The sequence below is a fragment of the Ranitomeya variabilis genome, chromosome 1 (genome assembly GCF_051348905.1).
Source record: "Ranitomeya variabilis isolate aRanVar5 chromosome 1, aRanVar5.hap1, whole genome shotgun sequence".
NCBI lineage: Eukaryota > Metazoa > Chordata > Amphibia > Anura > Dendrobatidae > Ranitomeya > Ranitomeya variabilis.
In genome coordinates this window covers 37,503,897-37,521,535 of record NC_135232.1, presented here as the reverse complement: position 1 = coordinate 37,521,535, position 17,639 = coordinate 37,503,897, and the positions used below count along the sequence as shown (strand labels likewise).

At 42.8% G+C, this 17,639-nt stretch overlaps 1 protein-coding gene and 1 long non-coding RNA gene across 3 annotated transcripts in view; one reads left to right on the top strand and one right to left on the bottom strand.

Annotated features, from left to right (window-relative positions):
- DCC (DCC netrin 1 receptor) overlaps positions 1-17,639 on the bottom strand; it is a 1,118,040-nt gene that overhangs the window by 198,871 nt on the left and 901,530 nt on the right. The gene's annotated exons all lie outside the window — the stretch shown is intronic.
- On the top strand, positions 387-3,338 carry LOC143804280 (uncharacterized). The gene is made up of 3 exons (XR_013221006.1): positions 387-866; positions 1,158-1,669; positions 2,419-3,338. It is a non-coding gene; the product is annotated as an uncharacterized LOC143804280 (long non-coding RNA).

The window sequence follows — 17,639 nt, the reverse complement described above, 5'->3', positions numbered from 1 at the left end:
TGTTTCATTTGTATTGTATTGTTCCGTGCTGCTATATGCCATTATATGTTCAATTGTATTATGGTTACGTCGTTTTCTGTATGGCTTCCATATATATATCTCCTGTCTTGAATGTTTCCATAGCCAAGTGTGTAGTTAAATTTTTTTTTTTTTTTGTTTGGGCCCTTTTTTCAAAATTTCTTGTGTTCTATTTTCTATTTGACTATGGTTTTTCTTTTGGTTGCTGTATATTGTAACAGCGGTTGTCCCGTAATGTTTATTGCTTATTATCTAGAATGGTATTTATCGCCTTTTTCAAATGTATTTCTGTGGTAGATGTCACCAGATGGTGTTGTTTTGGATCATGTCTTGTTGCTATTGTAAAGTATGGCGTGCAGTTTGCTATTTCATTGTGCCTTTTTTTTTTCTCTTTATTTTTTAATTTTTTATATTTTAAAATTTGGACATAGGTGTCTATTTTTGCTTAATTTTGTTTGGGTCTATTCTTGTATTGTTTCTTCTATTGTCTTCTCTTGCAATGTATGACGTTGTGGTGTCGCTTTTTGAGTTTGCATTGTCCTATCAGTCAACAGTCAATTGTGGTTGTTTTAATGTTTAATTGTATGTGGCATTGTTAGCTTTGGATGTGATTTTTTGCTCATTTTTTCATTGCAGAGCAAACTTCCAATGGCGAGTGACTCAGAGCATAGCCAATCGGCGAGGGGGAGTGCGGTGAGTAATTATGTCCATTAGCTTACTAGTCGCTGCCATTTGTAGCATTGTCACTAATTTTTGTATACATTTTTTTACAGGCTTCTTCAAGTGAGGGGGAAGGCACACAGCGGGAGCAGGGAGATCGGTGCCAAGATGTGGCGTCAGGCCGGCAAGTGAGTATTTGTTTTTGTTTTTTTATCTTTTTTTTTGGAGTAGCATCCTGCTGGGAGGAACATTAGGAGCAACCTGGTTTCACTAGGGCTGTTTACTAAGCTTAATTACATATAGCTTTTCAGGGCAGCAAGTATTTGGGGGAAGGTAACATACAGTTGAACTCCCTGCACAAAAACATATACATACATCAAATGGCAAAGGATAGGGCAAAGGTACAAATCATGCCACGTGCTGATGATGGTTGTTTATATTTGCCTATTTGTAACCTTTTTGTTTTCTATTTTTTCTAGGTTTCACAACGGGACCACAGGGAGAGTATTGATGTGGAGCTCCTGATCTCCAGCATCCAGGAGCGTGGCCCGTTGTGGGACAGCCGTGACCCCCGGCACATGGACCAGGTGGTGTCGAGGCGTTTGTGGGCAGAGGTGGCAAAGTCGCTGTGGGATGGCTTTGACAGTGCCTCAGCGAAGGACAAAGGCACCTTTAGTGAGTATTGCTGAGACGCTGCTATGACCCATCTTGCCAGGATAAACACAACCGTGTGTGATGCTATCAACGCCTAAACTTTGCATCACACACGGTTGTTTTATCCTTTTAAAATGCGACATATGTAACCTTTTTTTTTGTTTGCATTCACAGTGAAAAAGTTGCGGACCAGATGGCGATCCATAAAGGACCGTTTCAATAAGGGGCTCCGTGCAGAGGAGGAGCAATCGAGGAGTGGTGCTGCTGCGGCCAAGTCGGTGCCCTACAAGTACAACAGGGCACTACAGTTCTTAAGACCAATCCTTGGCCGCCGACAGTAAGTATTTTGTCCACATACCATATTGCACATTGTACATTGCCCAGACACATAACATATTGCACAGCCACATAGTTCATTGGCCAGCCACGTACATTGTGCATCCACACACATAGTATATTTACAGGCCACTATATCGCAGCCACATAGTACACGTTCTAGCCACGTATCCACATAGTATATTTCCCAGGCACATAGTGTATTGGCCATCAATGTAGTCAGCGTAGCATATTGGCCATCCACGGTAATTTTTTTAGGTTAAGCAAGAGTCCTTGTAGTTCCTGACAGGTTCCGTTCTGAGTCAGTGTAGTTCTGATCGCAGGAATAATGATGACGTCTCGATCACATGATCCTAACGTCATGGACATTCCTGCGATCAGATCAGCAAAGTCTGGTTTTTATTTTTTTTTAATTCTTTTATAGACCTTAAATTTTATATTATTTTTGCAACATAGCCAGCATCTTGAAATTAGTTTTTCACACAATAATTTTTTAAAAATATGACAGGGGTATGCATTGCCTTTGGCAGAGGGAATGTACAGTCATTTTCTGCCGTCGGTATGTCCATGATTTTTATCGTGAGCCCTAATGGTCAGCTGGCGATAACAATCAGCAATTTATTATAGGCCACACAGACTGAGAGACAGGGGATTGTAATGTTTTGATGTGTCATGTAATTTTTTTGACAGGAGTTGGCGTATGTGATAGGTTATTAATTGAAGAATAATTTTTTCATTATCTTTTCACAGGACACACAGCAGCACCCTCCAGCGAGCTCCCCCCTGTGAAGCGGAACTTCATGGATCGCCATCTGAGCCGTCACAGCCATCCCACAGCGACAGCAGGCCTGCACCACCATCATCTGGAGAACCGGCTGCCGGTACGTCAGGTTTTCCCCTGCCCGAGGCCTCTGGCGCACCTTCGTTCGGGTATTCCCGACAGCGCCAGCGGGCCTCGGACAGGTCAGTCATGCCTGAATTTTTGCACTTGGGCACGGTGTTCCAGAACGGTTTCAAGGCGTTGAGAGATGAAATGTCCAGTATGGGACGGCGCCTTGAAATCCTGGAAGCCGAGCTCACAAATCCGGCAAAACATTTCTTTAGCACAATGGCAAAAGGCATGGTGGAAAACCTTACGCCGGAACTCCAGATTTCGGTGATGCAGGACTGCAACAATTCTTACGTGAGGGCTCTGCAGCAGGCTCGGGTCGTGCAGTCAGCGACACTGCCCGTAGTGCCGTCGCTGGCTAGCATGACTCCGACTCCTGCTGCAGAGTCACTCCAGCCACCCCACCCTGGTCCAAGTGCCGAGCGACGCCACCACAGGCACCATAGCAGTGTGCCGCCGACTCCTGCTCCTGCCAGGCCCTCATCCTCCCGCAGCCATCATTCTAGGGGAGATCGGGGAAAGAAAAGAAAAAAAAAAAGAAGCAAGAGGACACGCACTGAGGCTCTGGCTGCTCCAGTACAAACAACAAGTAGACATAGGGGCTCTAGCCGCAGTAGGAGCAGCCAGAGCCAAACAAGAACCTCACAAAGGCTCGTGTTGCCTCCTCCCTCCCCTGCAGAGGTGGCGGTTTGCTCCCCATTAGACCTGCCATCCAGCCTCCTGGACTATAATAGGTCAACATCCTCCTCCTCCTCGTCGTCGTCATCATCCTCATTTTCCGGTCCCCATTCTGAAAAAGATACCTACCATTCCCCCTTTGTGGCACATGTTGATACCCCCTAAGTTTATTTCCCCTTTTTTTTTTTCTGTTTCCCCCAAATAAAAAACTTTGGTTTAAATACAACAATATTTGTTCTTACTTTCATGTATACTTCTCAGCAAGTCACACCGTGCGCCGTCTACACATATTATGTGTTTCAAACAACTCAGATGCAATGTCAGACACTATTTTTACCATTTTTATTGTGACTTTTTTGGTGTGTCTCTCATTGCTGTATGAGGTGTTTACAAACAATAAAGTGTATGAGGTGTTTTCAATCACTAGGGTATGTGTCCACGCTCAGGATTGCATGAGGATTTGGTCACGATTTTTCATCAGTGTTTTGTAACCCAAAACCAGGAGTGGGTGATAAATACAGCAGTGGTGCATATGTTTCTATTCTACTTTGCCTCTAATTGTTCCACTCCTGGTTTTGTATTACAAATACTGAAGAAAAATCGTGACAAAATAATCATGCAATCCTGAACGTGGACACATACCGTAAAGGTACCTTCACACTTAACAATGCTGCAGCGAAACATATAATGATGCAGATCACTGCAGCATCGCTATTTGGTCGCTGGAGAGCTGTCTGTGTGACAGCTCTCCAGCGACCAACGATGCCGAGGTCCCCGGGTAACCAGGGTAAAACATCAGGTTGTTAAGCGCAGGCCGCCGCGCTTCCGATGATTACCCTGGTTACCAGTGTTAAATGTAAATAAAACAACAGTACATACACTCAGAATTGCGTCCCCCGGCGTCCGCTTCCCTGCCCTGACTGAGTGACGGCCCTAACAGCAGAGCGGTCACATCACCGCTGTGCTGTGCATTCACTTTCCGGCCGGCGCTCAGTCAGTGCAGGAAGCATACGCCGGGGGACGCGAAGATGAGTATATGTACTGTTTTTTTGGTAAACTTTCACACTGGTAACCAGGGTAAATATCAGGTTACTAAGCGCCGCCCTGCGCTTAAGCCGATATTTACCCTGGTTACCAGTGTAAAACATCGCTGGTATCGTTGTTTTTGCTGTCAAACACAACGATACACGGCGATCTGACAAACAAATAAATATGTTATATGGTATGGTAGAAATTTTGTCTTTGAAGCAGGGTAGAAAACTTAAGAAAATTTTTTTATTAAAACACAACATTTTAAAAACAAAGGGTTCCAAGTTTTTTAGATAAGGCACATTACATTGGTGAACTATTTTTAGCATAGTCACACCAGAATACAGTCCAACAGTTTACTACACCATATTATCTTGCCATGACAGACGGCCAACATCTGACACAAAATAGGCCGCAAAACGATCCCTCATCTGAGCAATTTCAACACTTGTCCTCAGAGGGTGATCATGGAAATTGGGCAATGGGTTGGCTATGGTTTCATCGAGATCAACGTTCAGTCTCTCTTTGGCCAGAATAAAATTGTGGAGAACCACACACGCCTTCACCACCTCATCCACTGTCTCAGTTTTCAGATTAATGGCGGATCCTAATATCCGCCATTTTGAGACAAGGATGCCAAAGGCGCACTCCACAGTCCTTCTGGCCCTGGATAGTCTGTAATTGAACACCCTTTTCGTATGGTCCAGGCCCCGACTTGAGTAGGGTTTCAATAGGTTGGAAGACATTTGGAATGCCTCATCCCCAACCACAACAAATGGCATCGCAGGGCCTTCGGTGTGGGGAAGAGGTCGTGGCTGGGGGAAATTAAAATTGTTAGTATATAATTTTTGGCCCATATCCGAGTCTTTGAATGTGCGCGAGTCATTTGAACGGCCAAACGCACCAATGTCGACTGCAAGAAAACGGCAGTCCGCACCGGCAATTGCCATAAGCACAGTAGAAAAGTATTTTTTGTAGTTGAAGAACATGGATCCACTTTTCCCTGGCTTGGTAATCCGAATATGCTTTCCGTCCACCGCGCCAATGCAGTTTGGAAACGAACACACTTCCTCAAATTTCTCGGCGTTGGCCAACCAGATATCGCTTGTAGGGACGGGTAAAAATTCTGCACGGAGATTATCCCACAGAGCGCGGCAGGTCTCAGCAATAATCCCGGAGAGAGTGGAGACTCCAATCCGGAACTGAAATTGAAGGGATCTCAAGGTCTCTCCGGTAGCCAGGAAACTGCCAAGAAGATAAAGAAATTACATTAAAGTACATTGCAATTTATAAAAGTACATTGACCATACCACCCCCAAAAAAAATTTAGAAAAAAAAACAAAGGGAAGAACATATCTCAGTCATTCGAACAGCTACGTACCGTAGAGTCACCAGAAGCCGCTCCTCTGCGGAAATAGCTCTCCGAAGCTGAGTATCCTGCCTGGTAATGGATCCTTCCACCCGACGAAGAAGATACCGGAAGCTCTCCTGAGACATCCTGGTGTACTCTAAGTATTTCTCCAGGTTCTCATTCAGTTCGCCAAACAAACTATGGTATGCTCCACGGCTCTCCCGAACTTCCAAAATAGGGTGGATCCAAAATCTGCGACGACTCCATCTCCGTTTTTCTCTTTCTCTTTGATGAGCACAGGCAACAGCATAGGCATGAGCCAAGGCTAAATCCATCTCCATATCCATGACGATACTGTCCATGGGACGCTCCATCATGAATACCAGCAAAATGGGAGGAATTCATGTCTGCCATGGTATATATACACAATTACATAAACACCAACCCTCTTCTAGCCATTGGTGGTCCTTATCTATTGTGTAGACACTTTTTTTGGTGGGTGGGATGAAGAATGACTCACTGCACAAAAAACGCATGCGGCGCAAAACGCTGCGTTTTTTTATTGAAAACGCAACTGCGTTTACAAAAAACGCAGCGTTTTGCGACGCATGCGTTGAACGCATGCGGCGCAAAACGCAGCGTTGTGCATGCGTTTTGCTGCGTTTTTGTTTGCGTTGTGCGTTGCGTCGCCGACGCTGCGGCGCACAACGCAAATGTGAACGTAGCCTAACTCAGGATCAGTACAGGATCTGTAAGGTAATGTATGTACAGTGGCCGAACCAGCAGAATAGTGAGTGCAGCTCTGGAGTATAATACACGATGTAACTCAGGATCAGTAATGTAATGTATGTACACAGTGACTGCACCAGCAGAATAGAGAGTGCAGCTCTGGAGTAATACAGGATGTAACTCAGGATCAATACAGGATAAGTAATGTCATATATAAACAGAATTGCTCATCTTTTTATGTAAAATATATATAAAGACTAAACAATTGTACAAAGGAACAATGTACTTAATTATATAAATAAATATGAAGGAAATATGTTCTAATTATTTTCAAAGAAAATAGTAAGTTATTAGTTGATCATCTACAGAGAATAAAGTAACATCATTGCCAGTTACAGGACACATGTATTTTGTGTAATGACTGTGCACGGTTTTGAGTGCTCCTAATTCTTCACACTGGGAGATCTTGTCACTGCGGCTTTCACACCTTAAATACACTGAGGTCGTCTCCAACTTTATCAATTTTTTGCTTTTCCTTAACCATAAACTTGTTTCAACTCTTACAACTGTGACATTTTACAAAAATGGTCTGCTGTAAGTAATAATAAAAGCAATATAGTCACCATCAAAAATTCTGAATGTGGCAGAGATGAGTTTGTCACTTACTCTAGAAAAATATTTAGAATTGAGAGTCCTCAGTGGTTGATACCTTTTAATGGCTAACTGAAAAGATGGTAACAAATTGGAAGCTTTCGAGACTACGCAGGTCCCTTCATCAGGCAAAGACTAAATCAAATTCTGAAGAATCACATATTTATGCACAACATAGTATATAAAAAAAAAAGAAAAAAAAAAAAGGGAGAGGGGAAAAAAAAACACGGATAAGCCAGGTGACATGAAGCAAAATTACCATGGGTGATAAACAGTTATGTCCATAAATATTGGGCCAATTCTTAGATAAGGATTGTTTTATTGTCCTGTGATTAGGGTCTCTGTTGTGATGACATAACATTATGGACATGAAATTACTTGTATTAAAGGGTAACTTCAAATCGCAGAAAGACAGGAGAGTCTGGGAGTATAAACTGATGACGACCTTTGTCACTCTAAATGCAGGAATGAATGTGTCACACGGATTTATGTCTTTTTACATCAACTAACTACAACTAAGGAACTTGCCCATCAGACCATGTGGGGTCATCACAACAGAGACCCTAATCACAGGACAATAAAACAATCCTTATCTAAGAATTGGCCCAATATTTATGGACGTAACTGTTTATCACCCATGGTAATTCTGTTTCATGTCACCTGGCTTATCCATGGTTTTTTTTCCCCTCTCCCTTCTTTTTTTTTTTTTTTTCTATACTATGTTGTGCATAAATATGTGATTCTTCAGAATTTGTTTTAGTCTTTGCCTGATGAAGTCTGTAGTCTCGAAAGCTTGCAATTTGTTACCATCTTTTCAGTTAGCCATTAAAAGGTATCAACCACTGAGGACTCTCAATTCTAAATATTTTTCTATCTACTGGCTAACACGGTACCAAGATATATTTCTTTCCTGTATCACTTACTCTATAACTTTGACTGTTGTCTCACTGTGACAGTCTTCAGTAAAGAAGGGGGAATTAAACTGTCCCTGAAACTGGGACCCTAACTATCCTTGTCCCGATGGTACTCTTGATGGTAGAGAGGCCCGAGTTTCCGACCCTATTATACTCCTGTTAATGTTATAAGCTGCCCCACCTGCTCCCCCAGAAGGCCTGGGACAGCTATGTTAGTGTATATTCACGTAAAACAAAAAGGGATAACAAAAAGCAAATTACATACAAAAACACTCACCAATAGTAGAGAGGAATAAAGGGAAGGATAGGAAGGAACAAACCAAATGGGAATAGGATAATGGAGAAAGCATGTACCCAAAAACAGCAGACAACAATCTCCAGCAGCAACTACGAACTTCAACTTCAGCCCAGCAACTCCAGCAAGCCAGGAAACAAAACTTTCACAGGCAGGGGTGAGAAGGTCTGACCAGGTTTTATAGAAAGAAAAAATGAGCAAGACATTTATATGCTAAATACCTTCTTTCATTCTTCTGTAACTTTCTCATAGCAATATTGCAGCTCCATTTTTCCAATATTCCATATGTACATTGGAAGCATTTACCTGTTTTCCACAGCATTAATATAGGGCCTAGTTTCTAAATTTGCTATTTTTGACATTTCAGAGTGTGGATTTATTTTCTAAGTAGTACTGTATTGGTTATGCCTATGGTAACCTGGTACACTCAGCTTACGTGTAGGGAAAGTATAGATGATAATTTAGTGCTTAATTAGTGATAGATAGGAACATTAGGGCAGATAGGCAGTGGTGGATCTATTAGTGTACAATATAGGAATAGTGTGGGATACAGTTACATTTTTGGTAACAGACCAGGATGGAAGAAGGGCAAAAAGTTAAATGTTTGGGACCAGACCAGGATGAAAAGGGGTACTCAAGCAAAAAGGGAACCACTTCCTGGTTTAGTTAGAGTAATTGTCAGGTTCGTGTGAAGAACAAGTTTAAGATGCAGTGAGCTGGAGACACATGGAGTACATATTGTTTCTTCAGCATGAGGTTGTATCAAATTTGCTGTAAACATTCATATAATGTTCGGGCCCTATGGCCTGAAATAGGCACTGGGAAGTGTGCCTTATTACCTTCCATAGAGAGGAAATCAGACTGGGAACCGTGAGATGAAGATGTAATGGATCTCGGGAGTGCTTTGGGGCCAGACGGGAAATTCCTGGGGTTGAGAGGAGGATCAAGAGTAAGGAAAGTCTGAGCTGAATGTAAGCAAAAGCTTTAAATGTACTGTGTTGATGGAACTGGAACCAGAGGGTGCTGTGCCCAATACTGCATGTTAAAGACTGATGTAGTTGAACGGTCCAGTAAAGTTGAACTTGTTAAAAGGAACTGGGTGTCCGTTGATGGGTGCACCACTGATCCAGGAACCAAGGCCGTGAATGTAGCAGAGGCCTCCGGCCTGCAAGGGAGCGCAAAGCAAAGGTCACAGCACAACACATATGGTTTGGGACACTGTGTGTCTGTAGAGTGCCAGGGTGTGGAGGTGCAGCAGCTCGCCCACAGCTACCGTCATGGGCACCATACAGTCCCACCAGATATATTATACACCTTCATTAGTCCCCACCATTTCTTCATTACTTTCATCTACTGACTGATTATGAAATGCTGGGATTCACCCAGACATTGTCTCTTATAAACTCCTTTGACTTTCACCTCTTGAGCAAAACTCTGAATCTATCATTTTCCAAATAAAAAAGTTGGCAGCAGTTCTGTGAGTGAAATGGAAGAATATATTTCACTTCCCTGATCTTGGGCAACCGAACTGTAGAGTTGCAAGTAATCTGTCATTGAAAAATGTACAATGTTTTAAATAAGCGTCAATTGGCAAAACATGCAAAAACTGTTCATATAAAGCAATAAAGAGCAAACTGTATCAGTATCATGTGATGCATCCTTACTTTTTTAGGAATGCTGTAACGGACTCCTTACTCACAGTACAAAGACATCATAGCATTATTTTGACATGTGACCAAAACCCTCTACAGGTTGCAATACACGTCACCACCACATGGCGGCCACACCAACATGTCCAACACAAGTAACTTCTGACAGAGTATCGAAATTGATTTTTTTTCCAAGTTGGTCATCTGGTACCAGATACCTTGGGACATAGGATCTACCTTGGGACATAGGATCTTGTCACTGTGTAATATGCACAGTGACAGTGCGCTCGCTTTCCAACTCTAATGAGAAGGGCTGAACAGGCAAAAGAGTGCACTGTCAGTGCGCATTGTAAGGGGAGAACGAGTAAGCAGAGACTAGTCCCACATCAGCAAGTGGAGTCATCTGAGGGTCTGTGCAGAGTTTTCTTACAGTGGACTGACAGTGGGCTCTCTTGCAGGCTCATCGCTGATGCATTGTTTCAGAGTATGGGCAGCTTCTGCCCGCTGATGACAACTTTGTGTATCGCACAATGCCCTTGGGGTTCTCAAACAAAGCATCAAAGCTTCATCAAACATGACGAAAGTAAAAAAATAAAACAGTTTGATAGCACAGTGAGGAAGCGATAGAGATTTTTTAATTAAAGTATATTACAAAAGAGATTAGATTATGACATTAAACAAACACAGATTTAGGATTAAAATAATGCTTGTTTTAGACCACCCACTTAAGAAGAATAGTGGCCTGGTGACTTGATTATTTTTTATTTTATTTTGGATGATTCTTGATAGGACGAGAAAGAGGTTAAAAAGATGTTATACTCACCTCACCCCTTTACTGCCCTGGTGCTGCAGATCCCTTCCCCATTTCTCCTCTGTCTCGTGTCTATCTTCTGGCTCCAGTCTTCTACACTCTTCTGTGACTCTGACACTAAGCCTCAATTAACATCATGATGGTGGAGCCATGCACATCATGATGTCTTGATAAACCTAGAGAGCCCTGAAGAGTGATGAAGACTGAAGACAAAAGGGATGGACAGGAGGGAGGAAGCAAACCCATGGAGGACAGGGTGGAGAGCTGTACAGGTGAGGGACAAGAAAAAGCTCCCCAAAGAAACTAATGCAAAACGTGCGTTGGGGTCATCCTGATCTCAACCTCAGGTTGTATAAGTCTACCATCTACTCACGTCTGTGCTACCATTATGACGTTGCTGCTGAGTCTCCGGTCACACTAATACTTTCCCTACTGCCTTTCCAACTTTTCCAAGTTTTGATATAACTTTAGAATTTATCCAACCTTATTACTTGTTTTAATTACCTTTCCTGTGCAATATGCATTACAATAAGGTTTTTTGACCTATCATGGATTCGTGGTCAATAGAAGGTCTTTACCATCAGAAGTAATCTGGAGAACAGGGCAACCTAGAACACCCTCTAGCGTTAGGGACAGGGAAGGAGCCCCTGTTCCGGGGACACCTGACAACAGAGTCATGACAATTTTTTTATTATTTGTCGGGATACGTATATTCTTTAGGTGTCTATATGTGGAGCCCCGGTGTTTGTGATGTGAATTGCAGCCTGTCATGATTCTTGCTAACCTGTTACGATAGTATATGAGATTTGTATTATAAGATATTTTTGGAATGGTAATGGCCGGGTGAGTATATTAGCCATATTACAGAGTTATTTGGGGGCAAATTAAATAATGTAGGGACGACACACTGCATATTATGAGTTTATAATGATCGGCTGTAGGTAGAGGTAGATCGAAGGAGGATGAAAGGATTCTGAGCCAGAACTTTGCCTTGCAATGATAACGAGCATAGTACTAATCTATGTGAACTTAGCATTCTTAATAATTTAGATTTCCATTTCAAAAAATGCTAATTTACTGGGCTTTGTTCACAGTAAACCCTGGCACTGCTCGGGAATACAGATAATCTGCCTCCGCACAGTAGGACGGTAATTCAGAATCCGCATCTGCACGGAAGAACGGCCACAAATCTGGATGCAACTCAGCGTTAATTAAATATGCATGCTTACAAAGTGAAAAAAGCTTTATTTATTCTCGCGGAGTAACACAAGTGTAATGACGGCTAAGTCCCCATGGACAGAATAATGCAAATATTTTTTCAAGAGATGACAAACACTTTCCATTTTTTATGAAAGTGACCCGTGATGCTGCAAATTTGATGACATCACTGTGTGTAATGTGCAGGGCGGCTACCGCCGGTGAAGTGAAGTTCCTGCTGTCTGCGTTGTGCCGTCGCCTTATGAATTATTTACATTCTGGTGTTAGACATTGCAGCTATTTAAGAAGAAATGTAAAGAACGCCATCTGTTATTCCTGAGATGTATTTTCTGGACTTGGCATGTTTGTATAAATATTGCCTGCAGATATGGCTTTCCTTAAAGGGGTTGTCCACCTCTGGGAACATTTTTTTTTCTTTACTAAATGCATATGTTTAGAGCTAAAGATCAATTTTTACAATTAAGTTGCATTACAAAATTTGCATCGTTTGGCTTTTACAGGCTCTTTGTGTCACTGCACAATTGGCTTTGATGTGGTCCATGGTCATAAATCAGCACAAAATAGCTCAGAACAGGACAGATAAAAGACTTACAAGCTCTCCCATTGGATCATCACAACAAGATTACTGAAGGATCCTCACTTATTCTGCATCCAAAAATCATAGAAACACGCTAAAAATGCATGTGCGTTTTTTAACTGTGGATTTTCCTCATCTAATATAAGTCTAAAAGAAAAATCTAAATATAAAACGCAGTGTACCCGAAAGACAAACTGACATATTGTGGATTTGGTAACAAGCACCGCAGGTCAGGTTACGCTGAGTAAAAAAAAAAAAAACACAGTGGGTGTGAGATTTCTGTAAATCCCATCCACTCGGCTGAACCTGTAAGATGCAGTGAAAATACACAGCATCAAAAGCTGTGTGCCCCCAGTGAAGTCTCTCTGGTAAAGCCTCCCAGTGAAATCTCTCTGGGAAAGCCTCCCAGTGAAATCTTTCTGGTAAAGCATCCCAGTGAAATCTCTCTGGTAAAGTCTCCCAGTGAATTCTTTCTGGTAAAGCATCCCAGTGAAATCTCTCTGGCAAAGCCTCCCAGTGAAATCTTTCTGGTAAAGCATCCCAGTGAAATCTCTCTGGTAAAGCCTCCCAGTGAAATCTCTCTGGTAAAGCCTCCCAATGAAATGTCTCTGGTAAAGCCTCCCAGTGAAATCTTTCTGGTAAAGCATCCCAGTGAAATATCTCTGACAAAGCCTCCCAGTGAAATCTCTCTGTCAGAACTCTGAACATTTTTTACCTTTTGTGCATTACTGCCCTTTTTCAAGATGGCGTCTTTGGTCTCATGTGCACTGTGTCTCCTGCTATAAAACTCCACCCCAGCCTTCAGTCTGTGCTAGAGTATTCTGCCTTGCATCCAGCTCCTGACCTCTGATTACTCCCTGGCTATACACCTGCTCCTGTGAACCTGTGTGGTGATCCTGCTACTCTGCTCTGAGTTCCTGCTGCATACACAAGTTTCCAGTAATCCTCCTTCATCTGCTGTTCGTGTTTACTTCCATCTGCATCTGCTGGACATGTAAGCTGTTGCTGCTTTGCAATAACCTGGGACTATTTACCAGGCCTCCCTGGTTGAGCTAAGATATGATTTGAACTGCTTAATAAGCATATCTATCTGTGCCTGGACTAAGACAAAGATTTATTCGTGTCAAGTATCCTCAAGAATAAATGTGCTTCATAGACTTTCTGCTTGATTGCATTTTCCTCTGAAGTTTCCTATAGACTGCTAAGCTGCGTTTATTATTTGCACCAAGTGTTGTGGACTTGAGTTTCTCTCTGCACCTGTTTGAATCACCGTGTGAGAATATAGACTTTAACACTTATAAAACTGTGTCCTGTAGTTGTCTTGTTCCACGCAAAGAGTCTCCTGAGTTATCCCGTATAATTATTACACTCTCTGGTAAAGCCTCCCAGTGAAATCTGTTGTGAATTCTGTTTTTGGGCTCCCTCTGGTGGTTACTGGCGGTACTGGCTGACTTTTGTCTTGCACCTGTTCCCATCAGGAAACTGGGAGTTTCCTATTTAGTCTGGCTTCTCAGTCATTCTAGTGCCGGCAATCAATGTTACCAGAGCACCTCTGTTGCTTGCTACCTGCTCCAAGTCTGCAATTCAGCTAAGTTGGATCTTTGGCATTTTTTGTGTTTGTTTGTCCAGCATGCATTTATATTTCTCTTGCTGCTGGAAGCTCTAGTGATCTGAAATTACTACTCCGGTGTCATGAGTTGATAACGGAGTTAAAGTAATTTCAGGATGGCTGTTTAGGGTTTTGAGGTGACCGCGAAGTCCTCTTTTGTATTTTCTGCTATCTAGTCAGAGGGCCTCTCTTTGCTGAATCTATATTCATACTGCGTATGTGTTTTCCTCTTACCTAACCGTTATTATATGTGGGGGGCTACTATCACTTTTGGGGTTTCCCTGGAGGCAAGCCAGGTCTGTGTATTCCTCTACTAGGGGGTAACTAGATCTCCGGCTGGTGCGAGGTGTCTAGGGATAATCGTAGGCACACCCCCTGGCTACTATTAGTTGCGTGTTAGGTTCAGCGTCGCGGTCATCTGAGATTCCATCATTCCTAGAGCTAGTCCGTTTTTGCCTGAGTCACTGCCATTGGGAACCATGACAGAAATCTCTCTGGTAAAGCCCACTTGGACTTAAAAAAAAAACGTTTAGGTGCCAAATATTTTGCTTACTATTATCTCTGCAACGAAGAGGCAAAAAAAACAAAGAAAAATGCTTTATTCCGCTCTGCAGGCACAAATTACATCATGTGTCCAGTTCAGCGTGGAAAATTTGGTTAAAGGTCCTTTTTAAGGAATATCTTGATTAATTTCACTTAGATCTGTGGCTATATAATTAACCCCTTCATGATTTTAGATGTAAAGTTACATCCTAGGTTGTATCCCTGCCTTTGATGCGGGCTCTGGCGCTGAGCCTGCATCTTTCCCTGCACATGACAGCTGATCTGATCAGCTGACACGTGCCTCCAAGAGCTGCGGGTGGATAAAAGATCCACCCGCAGCTGTTAACCAGTTAAATGCCGCTGTCAATGTCTGACAGCGACATTTAACTGTCGCCGGCGGGAAGTGCATCACAAGTTCCATCCATCAGCTCCCCTGTCATGTGATCATGGGGTGCTGATGGGTTATCATAAATGCAAGACATTTTTCAATGTAAAACTGGATTCGAAACCAAAAATTTTTTATTATTACTTCGAAGGGGTTGTCTCAACTTCTTTGATTCAGGAGCGCAATGCTCCCAGACCCCGGCTGCCTGCTTTTCAGGGGGTGATACACTTCTAAAGATTGGCAGTTTGGACCTGCTGCATGGTGGCGCCGCTCTCCGAACTGAGCGGTCTCCCTGCTGCATGGTTGTGCCACTGGTCTGAACTAAGTGGTCCCCCAGGCTGCTAGTCGATATTTGCCTCCATCATTGAAGGAGTGCATGGTCACTTAGGCTGGTTGGATCCAGCGATGCAGCCAACTACAGAACGTATAGGCAGAGAGCCTTCTAGCTATGCATACTCCTTTCCTAGGTTACCGGTCACTCTGATACTGAAATGGTGGCCGGTAACTTTGGCAAGCTGTAAAATTTAGAATTAAAAATCTGTCTGCTCTCGAAAATGGAAATTTTTAGTAAGAAGTAAATTGCAAAGACACTTCTCTTTCAAGCACTTTGCGATTTTAACCGCATAAGAACTTGAGAAAACCCTTTTCAAGAAAACCTCCTTAATTCGCGGGATATTTAACTCTACATCATTTTCCAATTAGTGACTGTCTTCAGCAATGGCTCCCTGAGAAGGGAATGCTGACTGGTGTGTTATTGTATCAGAGGCTTATACATGAAGTATAGACTACGCTTCACTTCCGTTACCATCACATCCAGCCTTTCGTCTAGAACATTCACCAGCTAAACACTAAAATGATCATATAGTAGATGTCGCCTGATCTGGGGAGAAGAGTGAACTCATTAGAGGTTACGTGAAACCACACAGAAATCTATTGATGCCACTTACATATGTTGTTACTGGAGAATGCAGTTGCCATGCAGAGGTCCTGCCATTTACAACCCACAGCTCTGACTAATTAGCGTTGACCTCTTCATACTCTTATTCCTCTTACTATACACACCGGCTCCATTCAGACTAAGCCCAGAAATGGCTGAAAGAGACCGTACAGCTGGTGGTGGGAGGACAATACGGCGCCGCATGAAAGGGCTAAACAAAGTCAGTACAGGGAGGTCAACGAGAGAAAAGCGGAAGAAAAGAAAGATTTACTGATCAGAAATAGAACAATATACAAAGACATAATGCAGCAGAAGAATGCTGCTATACTGTGTATAGGAGGCTATGTGTGACTCATGCTGTATATAGGAGGCTATGTGTGGCTCATGTTATATATAGGAGGCTATGTGTGGCTCATGTTATATATAGGAGGCTATGTGGGGTCTCCTACTGTATATAGGAGTCTATGGGTGTTTCATGCTGTACATAGGAAGCTATGTGGGGCTCATACTGTATATAGGAGGCTATGGGTATCTCAATCTGTATATAGGAAGCTATATGGGGGCTCATACTGTACATAGGAGGCTATGGGTGTCTCATGCTGTACGTAGGAGGCTATGTGGGGGCTCATACTGTATATAGGAGGCTATGGGTGTCTCATGCTGTACGTAGGAGGCTATGTGGGGTCTCATACTGTATATAGGAGGCTATGGGTGTCTCATGCTGTACATAGGAGGCTATGTGGGGGGCTCATACTGTATATAGGAGGCTATGTGTGGCTCATGCTTTATATGGGAGGCTATGTGGGGCTAATGTTGTATATAGGAGGCTATGTGTGGCTCATCTATATATATAATTGTCTAAGGGTTTTTCTGTCTGTCTGTCCTGGAAATCCCGCGTCTCTGATTGGTCGAGGCCCAGGCGGCCTCAACCAATCAGCGACGGGCACAGTATCGACGTAGATGTCATAATGGTTGCCATAGCGACGATGATGTCATAAAGGTTGCCTTGACCAATCAGCGACGGGCACAGTCTGCCGCAAATTCTGGAATCATCATTGTCCATATACTACGGGGACATGCATATTCTAGAATACCCGATGCGTTAGAATCGGGCCACAATCTAGTGTTATATATAGGAGGCTATGTGGGGGCTCATGCTGTACATAGGAGGCTATGTGGGGGCTCCTACTGTATATAGGAGTCTATCGGTGTTTCATGCTGTACATAGGAAGCTATGTGGGGGCTCATACTGTATATAGGAGGCTATGGGTATCTCAATCTGTATATAGGAAGCTATGTGGGGGCTCATACTGTATATAGGAGGCTGTGGGTATCTCAATCTGTATATAGGAAGCTATATGGGGGCTCATACTGTACATAGGAGGCTATGTGGGGTCTCATACTGTATATAGGAGGCTATGTGTGTCTCATGCTGTACGTAGGAGGCTATGTGGGGCTTATACAGTATATAGGAGCTGTGTGGGGGCTCTTACGGCTTATATAGGGGCTCTGTGGGAGGCTCTTATGGTATATAGGAGGCTGTGTGGGGGCTCTCACAGTATATATATAGGTCTGTGTGGGGGCGCATACAGTATATAGGGAGATGTCAGCATACTTAATTCTGCTCAATATTAAGTGATACAATTATTATGAATACAAAATAATTACAATTAATATGTTAATATTAATATTGAGCAAAAATAATT